Source organism: Terrapene carolina, unplaced genomic scaffold, assembly GCF_002925995.2.
Source record: "Terrapene carolina triunguis isolate 2854851 unplaced genomic scaffold, T_m_triunguis-2.0 Scaffold674, whole genome shotgun sequence".
NCBI lineage: Eukaryota > Metazoa > Chordata > Testudines > Emydidae > Terrapene > Terrapene triunguis.
Window position 1 is genome coordinate 447,473 of NW_020665025.1, and position 11,621 is coordinate 459,093.

The 11,621-nt window shown below is 43.3% G+C and overlaps 1 protein-coding gene across 1 annotated transcript in view; it reads right to left on the reverse strand.

The window, feature by feature from the left end:
• The window catches only part of NUMA1 (nuclear mitotic apparatus protein 1), a 75,140-nt gene that overhangs the window by 58,372 nt on the left and 5,147 nt on the right, over nt 1–11,621 (reverse strand). The window contains exon 2 of the mRNA XM_026659739.2: nt 8,344–8,402. The gene's annotated coding sequence lies outside the window, so the exon portion shown is untranslated. The remainder of the gene's footprint in view (nt 1–8,343; nt 8,403–11,621) is intronic.

The following is an 11,621-nucleotide window of genomic DNA, read 5'->3' on the forward strand; positions in this document are numbered from 1 at the left end:
TTCCCTCAGACTCAGGGATCAGACCATCTATACTTTCATCAGCCACCAGGGTATTAGTTACCAAATTTCAGCCCTGCCAGGAAAAATTCATTCCAGACAAGAAGAGAAGTGATAGTAGTGGGTCTGAGGAGGAGAAACTGGAGGGCATGTCTCACCTATTGAGGGTTCATAATCTAAAGCGCTAGGCCAGTCCCACTGTTCTCCCCCACAGATAGAGATATCGCACAGAGGTGTCGGGACGATTAAATACTTAACGGCTGTAGGACTGACAAGGACTACAAGCACTGAGTATTACATCTCCAGCCAAAAATCCCTTAGAGAAGAGAACATCTAATCATCCCAAAGGCCTGTTAAATCAACATATTTAGGCTTTAAAGTGCAAGCACTGGTCAACTCTCCACTGAAGGTCATGGTACTTCACCAGAAACGCACAGCTGGATTTTCCTCATTATCCTCCTCAAAATTCTCCTTTTTCGCAATGCCGACAAAACCCTTGACAACGGTCAGGCTGCTGGTGTGCTGAGACTAAAGCCGATCATGCTGACCAATATTATCCCCCTTCTGTCTGTATCCACCTGCCCTGTATCTGTATGTTGCCTTGTGTCTTATACTGAGATTGGAAGCTCTTTGGACAGGGACTGTTTGTACAGCACCTAGCACAATGGAGTCCTGGTTCGTAACTAGGATTCTGAGGTGCGACAGTAATACAAATAATAAACATTTGCCTGTTATCTCTGAGGTCCTGTCAACACTGATTCCTACAGTAAAACACACAGCATGGTAATCCCTCCAAACGGTTTGGTCTTGCACAGTGCACAGGACTGAACCATTATTTAAGTTTGTTCTGAACTGGACAGTTGTATGGCTCTAGTTATGGTTCAGAACCTGAGTCAGATCCCACCTACATTACAATCATGTCATAACTAGATCAATATCTTCATTAATGATCTGGAGGATGGTGTGGGCTGCACTCCCAGCAAGTTTGCAGATGACACTAAACTGGGAGGAGTGGTAGATACACTGGAGGGTAAAGATAGGATACAGAGAGTCCTAGACAAATTAGAGGATTGGGCCAAAAGAAACCTGATGAGGTTCAACAAGGACAAGTGCAGAGTCCTGCACTTAGGACGGAAGAATCCCATGCACTGCTACAGACTAGGGACCAAATGGCTAGGCAGCAGTTCTGCAGAAAAGGACCTAGGGGTTACAGTGGACGAGAAGCTGGATATGAGTCAACAGTGTGCCCTTGTTGCCAAGACGGCTAACGGCATTTTGGACTGTATAAATAGGGGCATTGCCAGGAGATTGAGGGACATGATTATTCCCCTCTATTCGACATTGCTGAGGCCTCATCTGGAGTACTGTGTCCAGTTTTGGGCCCCATACTACAAGGAGGATGTGCAAAAATTGGAAAGAGTCCAGCGGAGGGCAACAAAAATGATTAGGGGGCTGGAGCATGACTTATGAGGAGAGGCTGAGGGAACTGGGATTATTTAGTCTGCAGAAGAGAAGAATGAGGGGGGATTTGATAGCTGCTTTCAACTACCTGAAAGGGGGTTCCAAAGAGGATGGATCTAGACTGTTCTCAGTGGTACCTGATGACAGAACAAGGAGTAATGGTCTCAAGTTGCAGTGGAGGAGGTATAGGTTGGATATTAGGAAAAACTTTTTCACTAGGAGGGTGGTGAAGCACTGGAATGGGTTACTTAGGGAGGTGATGCAATCTCCTTCCTTAGAGGTTTTTAAGGCCCGGCTTGACAAAGCCCTGGCTGGGATGATTTAGTTGGGGATTGATCCTGCTTTGAGCAGGGGGTTGGACTAGATGACCTCCTGAGGTCACTTCCAACCCTGATATTCTAGGATTCATTTCTCCCAACAGAGTAGCAATTAATTTTGTAGATGGCCTCTGTCTACATATGGACTTAAATGCGGTTAGCAAAACCTTAAGAGCTGACACAGGCAGAGAGTACAAGTGCCCTGTCCCCAGGTTTGGAATATGGTTTGGGATAATGGTTTAACAACTGGCCTCTGTGCATGCTGACTTGGAGAACGGTGATATCACCTTGCTAGCAAGAGAAGTGCTTAACTGCTTCTGCTGCTTTTCTCTACAAAATCCCCTGTGACACATATTGCAACCGAATGCAGCCTCTTGGAGGGACCATTGTATTACATTTATGAATGATTTATGTAAGACTGTGTTCTACTCCATGGGGGAGGGTTACCACAGTCCTTCCAGGAATCAACAGTGGGGGGTGATTAAGGCGAGTCACAGAGACTAAACAACTCTTTTGAGGTATGACAGAAGCTAAATGATGTTAACTGGGAAAAGGGTTCACTGTTCTCTACAAGCAATTCCTGTCTCAGGCCTGACAAATTCACTACACCCAATATACTGCTTGCATGGTATTTATCCACAAAGGTAGTTTGTGACGTCTCTACTGAAAGCTTGTAACTTATCAATATCCATAATCATTGTGATGGATGTCAAGGTTTCCTCCCCACTCTGAACTTTAGGGTACAGATGTGGGGATCCGCATGAAAGACCCCCTAAGCTTATTTTTACCAGCTTAGGTTAACAGTACGCTGCCACCACCAAGCGAGTTAATCAAAGATTTAGGGAGAGCCACTTGGAACTCTGCCTTTCCCCAAATATCTCCCAAGTCCCCAACCCTCCTTTCCCGGGCAGGATTGAGAATAATCCTCCCCAAACCCCTACACCCCTTTCCCTGGGAAGGCTTGAAAATATCCCCTCACCACTTAGTCATGATGAACACAGAGCCAAACCCTTGGATCTTATAACAATGAAAAACCAATCAGGTTCTTAGAAGAATTTTAGTTCAAGAAAAAAGGTGGAAGGAGTACCTCTGTAAGATTAGAATGAAAGATAATCTCACAGACAATCAGATTCAAAACAGAGGATTTCCCTCTGGGCAAAACTTTAAAGTTACACAAAGAACCCAAATTTACACGCCCTCTTATTTACAAAAGAACTCACAAACAAGAAAATAAAAGTAATTTAACACATTCCTTCTCTAAATACTCACTACCCTATAGGAGTGGGATGGCTCCTTCTTTCTCTGTCTCTGGCAAAAGCACACACACAGCACAGACAAAAGACTTTTTCCCCCTTCCAGATTTTTAAAGTATCTTGTCCCTTTATTGGTCCTTCCGGTCAGGTGTCAGCTAGGTTATGTGAGCTTCTTAACCCTTTACAGGTAAAAGAGGAATTAACCCATAACTGTATGTTTATGACATGTGTGTACAGGTAATATGTAGGGAATAATGTAACTATATTGAAAATTATGCCCTTATGGCCTTGGAGTAGAAGTTAGTCACCAGGGAATCATGTGTCTTGGTGATGACCCATTCAAGGGGAGGGAGTTGTCACCCCTCCCTTGCTAGGTGATTTTGTAATGCATTGTTCAATTGCCTGCCCTTGCCTCATCCCAGAACAGTCAATGGAAAACCATCAAAGTCAACCACAAACCATCAAAACCACTTGAAGGTAAAAAGGAACATTATAACTTGTCTACACTTGAAATGCTACAGCAGCATGACTAAAGCTGTGCCCCTGTTGGGGCTTCAGTGTAGACACTACGTAGATGAATGGAAGGGGTTTTCCGGTCAGCTTTAGGCAACCCAACTCCTGGAGAGGCAGTAGGTACGTCAAAGGAAGAAGTCTTCCATCAATGTAGTGCTGTCTACACTGTGAGTTAGGTTGGCTTAACTATACTGCTCAGCGTGTTTTTCTGAACCCCCGAGAGATGTAGTTAAGCCAATTAATTTTTTTTAGCATAGACCAGGCCTCCGTATATGGCAGGCAAAGAAAGACCCTCTCCTTCCATGCACTGAGGAGACATTTGTTGAGCAGAGGCGTTTTTCTTGAAAGAGTGGACTCTGGTCACCACAGGCCAGCCAGTTCTGCAACAGACAACTTTGTTGGGGTGGGGAAAAGAACCTACTTTATTAGACAGAAAAGGGAATTATTAATAAGTGTAGGCCCTAGTTCACATTTTATTATTTTGTTTTGTATTGTAACCATTTGTTTCCATCACTCTGGTTTCTAGTGGAATTTCTCTTTCTTAAATAAACCTTTTGTTTCATTACAAGAGCTGCGTGTTATACAGTAGTGGTGGTTTAAGGTAAAACTGGTAAATTGGGGTACACCACTCCTTTGGAAGCAGAGAATCTGGGATTTCGGTGAATAGCCAGTGTCAGGGGCTGGGTATCACAAGAGAACACTTCAAGGGCACTCGGGGACTGGAACACACCTATTGTTAACCTGCACGGCGAAGACAGGGCTTGCACAGCTTGGAGGAGTGCTTGAGTGGCTGAGAGGCTAGTAATGTCAAGGAACCAATACCCAGTCACCAGGGTGGATAACAAAATGATGATTTAAAAAATGGATTCTTTTATTTTGTTCAAATCATAGTAAGTCTTTCAATTTTAAAAAGACATCTGTTTAAAATGAAAGCTGAATATAATGCAATATATGTCAAGACCTAAACTTATAATAATCTCTTAAAACATTTAAATAAAAATGCTGAATCCATCCTCTATCAAAACTTGAGTTTCCTAGCCAAAGGATGAGGGAAAAACATTTGACTTTTGAGGCCAAGCTTTATAAACATGGCACAGTAGATCATCTACTGAATTAAGAGCTTGATCTTCTGGGAGACCCAGGGGCTGTGCTAGTGAGTGCAGCAGACGGCAAAGTCCTCACAGGGGTTGGGACGTGGCCTCTGACTCCAGGAGATATCATCATGTATCTCACGGGGATCACTTGCTGAGCTGAAATAATCAGTTTAATTCACTGATAACAGTTAATCCCTCTGTTTAATAAATCATTCAGTTGTAAATGTGAAACATGTTTTGATTAAATGTTTTGGATACATAAACTTCTCAAGTGGTTTGGTTTAATAAAAATCAATTGTATATGCTTGTGTATGTGTTTAAATTCCAGTTACCATCCTAGTGCAGCATGACACAAATCATGAGCAAAAAGTGAATTTTCTAGTATAGAAGCAATATGTCATTCACGGTTTTCTAACATACTAAAAGTCCACAATTTAATAAGAATTGGAAATATTAAGCTATATAATTGCTTAAATATAGATAGCTACCGCATATCCTACTAGGTAGCAAAAAAGATGTACCAAATCTGGTACGACGGCTCTGTTTAGCTGTAAATCAACGTGAAAATACACCTTTCTTTAGAAAATAACTGAAGTACAAATGGAAAAGTTGATTACAACCGATGATCTAAATCAAGGCTTTCCACTTGGTGATTTAAATCAATCCACAGTGCCAGCCACCATAGGTAAGACTCTTGCTCAGGGGCGGCAAGAGGTAACAAGATAACTCAGTCCTGGGTACCCTGAGGACCAACAGAAGAGGTACAACCCCCTTGGTGTGGTTTGCAAACTGGGTTTTCCAGACACTCAAACAAAGAAAGGGCTTTTGGGATAAAACGTGAGTTTGAACTGACACAAGGTCTTCCTTCTAATCCAGCAAACAGAAAAGACCTTCTATCCAAGGCAGGCTCCAGCACTTGGGGAAGGGCTGGAAAGACTGGATTATTAGGACTCCATAGGTCCTAACGGAATCCAAATGGGTGACTCCTGGTGTGTTTAGTGTGTGTTTAAATCTGTTTATTGTTTTTAATGTGTGATGCTTTTCCTTAAGAATAAACGTGCTTACTTAGAAAGAGCTCTGTGGTAACTTGCTAGAGAGCGGAGATGTGACTGGGCACTCCTGGGGTAGACCAAAGAATTGGGGGATACAGGTGCAGTTAGCCTGAAACTGTGACAGCCCCCATTTCCCCTCTCCTCTTATGGACCATATGCTCAGAAAAGCACAATTTCCCCAACAACTGCAACCTCCTCTCTCAACTCCAGCCCAGCCAAAAAACACCGTTGAGCAAACACCTTCCTTTTCCAACACTTTGAGTTTGTTTTCACACCTACGTTTCTGCTCAAGCTTCGTTCTTCCTGCTTTGCCCATTCCCAGTCTTACAGAGCACTTTGAAATCCCACTCACCCAGGCAAATGGGAACTTTGGATGGGTGTGCAAGCTGCGGGCCGTTGAAAGTGCAGGGAGGCAGAGAGGAGCGATGGGGAAGAAAGCATGAAGGAGTTAAGATTACAGAAGAGCGTGAGGTAGATTTTTGCAGATTTTTAAAGCCAGATGGGATCATTATGACAGTCTGTTCTGACCTCCTGCACATCAAAGTCCAGAGAATCTCTCCCAGTTACTTCTTCATCAAACCCATAACTACTGTTTGGATTAAAGTATCTCTTTTAGAACAGGATCCTGTCTTGCTTTAAAGACTTCAAGAGGTGGAAAATCCATCAAATCCCTAGATAAGTATATGGATTCCAAGGCCAGAAAGAATAATTGTGATCATCTAGTTTGACCTCTTGTATAACATAGGACACAGAACTTCCCCACAACAATTCCTAGTGCCTCTCTCTTAGGAAAACATCCAAGCTTGATTTAAAAATTGTCGGTGATGGAGAATCCACCACCACCCATCAGAAATTGTTCCAATAATTAATTACCTTCACTGTTAAAAATTTGCACCTTATTTCTGGTCTGAATTGGTCAAGATTCCACTTCCAGCCATTGGACCATATTATACCTTCCTCTGCTAGACTGAAGAGCCCATTATTAAACATTATTTAATCCCCAGGTAGATACTCAAAGAAAGAATCTGGGATTTCTGCGAGTAGACAGTGTCACAGACTGGACTGTAATCAAGTCACCCCTTCACCTTCTCTTTGTTAAGTTGAATAGACTCAGGAAGCTCAGTCTATCACTATAATCATTCCCGTGGCTCTTCTCTGAGCCCTTTCCAATTTATCAACGTCCTTCTTGAATTGCGGGCACCAGAACTAGGCACAGTATATTACGTCAACACCTTTATCAAACTTGAAATCTCATCAAAAGAAAGCAAGTTGGTTTGACAGAATCTATTTTCCATAACCCATGTTGATTTGCATTAATTACATTACCCTCCTTTAATTCTTTATTAATCAAGTCTCATTTCAGCTGCTCCATTATCTTGCCCAGGACTGATGTCAGGCTGACAAGCCTATAATTACCCAGATCATCCCATTAACTCTTTTTAAAAATTGGCACATCAAACTTTCTTCCAGTCTCCTGGAACGTCCCCAGTGCTCCAAGACTTACTGAAAATCAGCACGGTGCTCCAGTCCTTAATTTCCTCACTGTCAAAAATGTACACCTTATTTCTAGTCACAATTTTCCAACGATTGGCTCTCTTTATGCCTTTTCCTGCTAGATTAAAGAGCTGTCTACGACCTCTTCCCTATACAGGTATTTGTAGACCACAATCGAGTCACCTCTTAGCTTATCCAAGACCAAGTGAAATAGATTTAGCTTCTTAAACACTACAATGCAGATTGACCCGTGAACGATTCTTGTTGCTCTTTTCTAAAGATTTTCCAATTTTTCACCATTCTTTTTGAACTGTGGACATCAGAAATGGACACAATATCCAGTAATGGTCCTACTAATGCCATATACAGAGGTAATACCACCTCCCTAGTCTTACTTGACCTTCCTCTGCGTACATACCCAAGGATCATGTTTGCCTTCTTAGCTATAGCATCACACAGGAGTCCGAGGAGTGGGAGCAGAGGCTGGCCAAGAAGGAGCAGAGGCCCCAGAATTGGTTTCTCTTTCAGCAAGGGAAGGGAGGCAGAGAATTCATGGAGGGGAGTGAGCTGTGAACAAGTGGCTTTGGGAGCAGTGGAGTGGAGGGCAGGGTCTTCTTCACCCTGACTAGCCGATTTACTCCTTGGGTTAGTATTTTTATGTTGGATATGTTTTTTCAAGTCCTGCTCAGCCCCCACATGGACAATTGGATGTTAAATCCCAGAGCACAGCCATGGCAGTGAAAAAGACAGACTTACCTCTTACCACTACAGCTTTAAGGTATATCATGATATAAAGAAGCGTCAGGCCTACAAATCCCACCCAACTCCTGCCCACTCCATTTCTATCCTAGAGGATAAGCTGCAGCATCCCGACCACCTCAGAACATAACTTTAATGGAAAACCCCAACAGCTGCTGGCAAACCTGTTTGCCAGAAGCTGGGAATGAGCGACAGGGGATGGATCACTTGGTGATGACCTGTTCTGTTCATTCCCTCTGGGGCACCTGGCACTGGCCACTGTTGGAAGACAGGATACTGGGCTAAATGGACCCGGTAGGGCCATTCTTACGTTCAAACAGATTATATTTATACTAGAGATGCATGACAACAGTGAAAGTAGTTACTGGGAATACAAAGCAGAGGAGACACAAAGGAGACTTACCTTAGAGAGAAAGACAAAAGGGAATGCAGTCCCCTTAGATGGGTCCAGCCATAAAAACACTACAACAAAAGAAAAGGTGTGATCAGCCTCTAACTGTTTAAAAAGACACAAGCAACCAAAACTGGCCACCAAGTTGCCCTTCCAATTTCTGTGGCTTTTACTATTACATTTCTTTAAAAACAGGAAAGTGCATCTCTCCCCCTGTTGCTGTGATAGATGAAAACTAACGGGGAGCTGGCTGACTATACAGAGGAAACAGCAAGCCTGATTAGACAAGGTGCAGGCTTTCAATTATACGGCAGCCTGAGGTGTTACCTGTAACATAGCAGATAAAACAATTGTACAGAGAGGTTATTTGTAGTGCAGAACAACTGAGGTCAGTGCCCCGCTGTGCCGGATGCTGTAAGCGCCCACAGACACTGCAGCTGGGAGGTTTAGTTCTCAGTCTGGGTAGACGTAGACGTGCTAAGTCTGATCAAGCGAGCATGCTAAAAATAGCAGTGTGGCCACAGTGGTGCAGGCTGCGGCTCAGGCCAGCCACCCTTGGCTCGATCAGAGTGAGCACAGGCACGTCTACCCAAGCTAGGAATGACCCCTCCCAGCTGCCGTGCCTAACGCTATGTCTACGCTGGCAATTGAACGACAAAACTTGTGTCTTTCAGAGGTGTTGAACCCCCTCCCCGCCCAAAAGACAAAAGTTTTGCCATGACAAGTGCCAGTGTGAACAGCGCATTGTCGGCAGGAGCTAGTGTGACCAGATGTCCCAATTTTATAGGGACAGTCCCGATATTCGGGGCTTTTTCATATATAGGCTCCTATTACCCCCCACCCCGTCCCGATTTTTCACATTTGCTGTCTGGTCACCCTAGCAGGAGCGCTCTTCTGCAGACAATGCAAATGCCGCACACTGGGGGTGGAAGTTTTTTGTCGGCAGGAGAGCCAACAAACAGTGGCTACACTGCACGGCTGTAGCGACACAGCCATGTCACTCAAAGCTGTATAGTATAGACATAGCCTAAGAGACAGTCCCTGCTCCAAAGACCTTAACATAGACAAGACAAAGCGTGGGAGGAGAGCGATATTTTGTTTCAGGGTTTGTAATGCCACCCAGAGAGGAGAGGTGGTCCAGTGGTCAGGTTACTAGCTTAGCACTTGAGAGAGCTGGGTTCAACTCCCTACTCCACTGCAGACTTCCTGTGTGACTTTGGGCAAGTCCCTTGGTGCCTCAGTTTCCCCATCTGTAAAGTGAGGATGATAGCACTGCCCTGCCTCACAGGAGTGGTGCAAAGGGAAAAAAAAAATACATTAAAGATTGTGAGGGGCTCAGATACTCCAGTGATCGCGGCCAGCTAAGTACCAGAGATCACTAGATCCTCACCCATCCCTGGAGCACCTTATCCCCATTTTGCAGATAGGAAAACTGAGGCACGGAGAGTATGTCTACCTTGCAGCTGGGATGTGTGATTCCCAGCTCAGGTACACAGACTCACACTGGCTCAGCTCAAGCTAGCAAGCTAAAAACAGCCATATGGAAGTTGTGATACAGACGGCACTTCGGGTTAGCTACCCAAACTCGAACCCAAGGAGTTGAGCAGGCTTGGACTCGGGTGGCACTTACACGTTTGAAGTGTTGGACCCATGTTTCTTGAATAGCTCTACACCAACATATGACAGACCTTAAGCTGCTTGGAAGAGACCCAACTAAAACAAGGATCTTGCACATACCTGCCCAATAATCCAGGCTGTATGGAAGGAGACTCGCACAGTTTTACATAACCCCAACCAATCCCCTTCAACACATACATATGCAGCAGCAGACACTTGAAAATGGGGGGTGGTGGGAGGAGAAAAGATTTTAGGACTTGATATGAAAAGGGTAGAGTCTCTCTAGCAGGCACAAGTAAAGATGGGGTATTAATACTCTATGTACACCCCCACAAAAACATCTCGTTAAAATACTTCAGTTGCTTTAAATATGTACAATTTCCCCACAACAGGAAAGGAAGTCTAGAGAGCCCACCTCCTCCAACAGGAGACACTAAAATACACCAACACTGAGCAGAAATGCCTTCTGCTACTCCAGGTCTCTAGTGTAACTCCTAGATCAGAAGTACAACATGCACAAGTCAAGAGCGAAAGTGAGCTAGGAACAAGAGACATAGCAGAAGACTGGCAAAACTAAAGAGAAAGGAGCGCGCGCCGCCAGAGAGGTCAACCTAAAATGTCTGTGTTTTGAAGTCAGGCTATGCTGCCCCCCAGCGAATCCCCCCCAAACAGGGCTCAAGACCAGATCTTTGCAGGAGCTACCAACAAATGAAGTGAGAGAGAGAGAGAGAGTGTGAGGGAGTCATTCAAAATACAGTAATGCTTGAGGCATTTCCTGACAGATACAGAAAAGCAGGGTGGATAAAAATCAATGATTTTAAAAAAAATCTGATTTTTTTATTTAAATCGAATTTTTTTAATAAAATGCTTTTTGAGGAAAAGACCTATCTAAAGATAGTTTTAATTAAGATACTTTATAGCTCAAAGATATCGATCATGGAATAGGGATTATAAATTATAAATTCTATAGTATGAGACAATATATTCATGTAATGTTTAAGAAAAGTTTTGTAAAGGAGTTCCAATAGTTCATGGATTAGGGACCCAATCTTATGGGGTTCCAGGGGCAGCTTTATAGATTATTTAGGTTACTCTTTCTATCTACCCAATGGGACTCAGTGCTGAGTCTAGAAGATACGATCAGAAATGCTTAGTTTTGCAGTTCTCAAACTGTGGCTTTGTGTCTCCAGAGATAACATGCTTGTTAACAACAAAATTGTTTTTAAATACATAAATTGATTTGAGATCTACCATACCATTCTCTCACTAGAAGGGAAAACCTATAATGGCAGCAGGCCGTAAAAGAGACCCAGTTTGGGAATAAGAACCATTCAAGAAATATATGTTTGCTGATGATGTTTTAAAGAAAGTCACACCAGTGAACTGGTGGAAGTCACTTAAGCACTTGGATTCAGAGACTGTTGAAGTGATCATCTCACTTTTAACAGCAGTAACTTCTTCTGCCGGTGTAGAAAGAATATTTTCTGCCTTTGGACTAATTCATTCCAAATTGAGAAATTGTTTGGGACCTGAAAAAGCAGGAAAGCTTGTTTTTCTTTTCCAGATTATGAACAAACAGGAAAATGAAGGGGAAGACGACTGAGTTAGCAGCTAATATTTTAATATTAGAAGACAATATTTTAAGTTTCTCATATTGACCTGGCTGACATAGT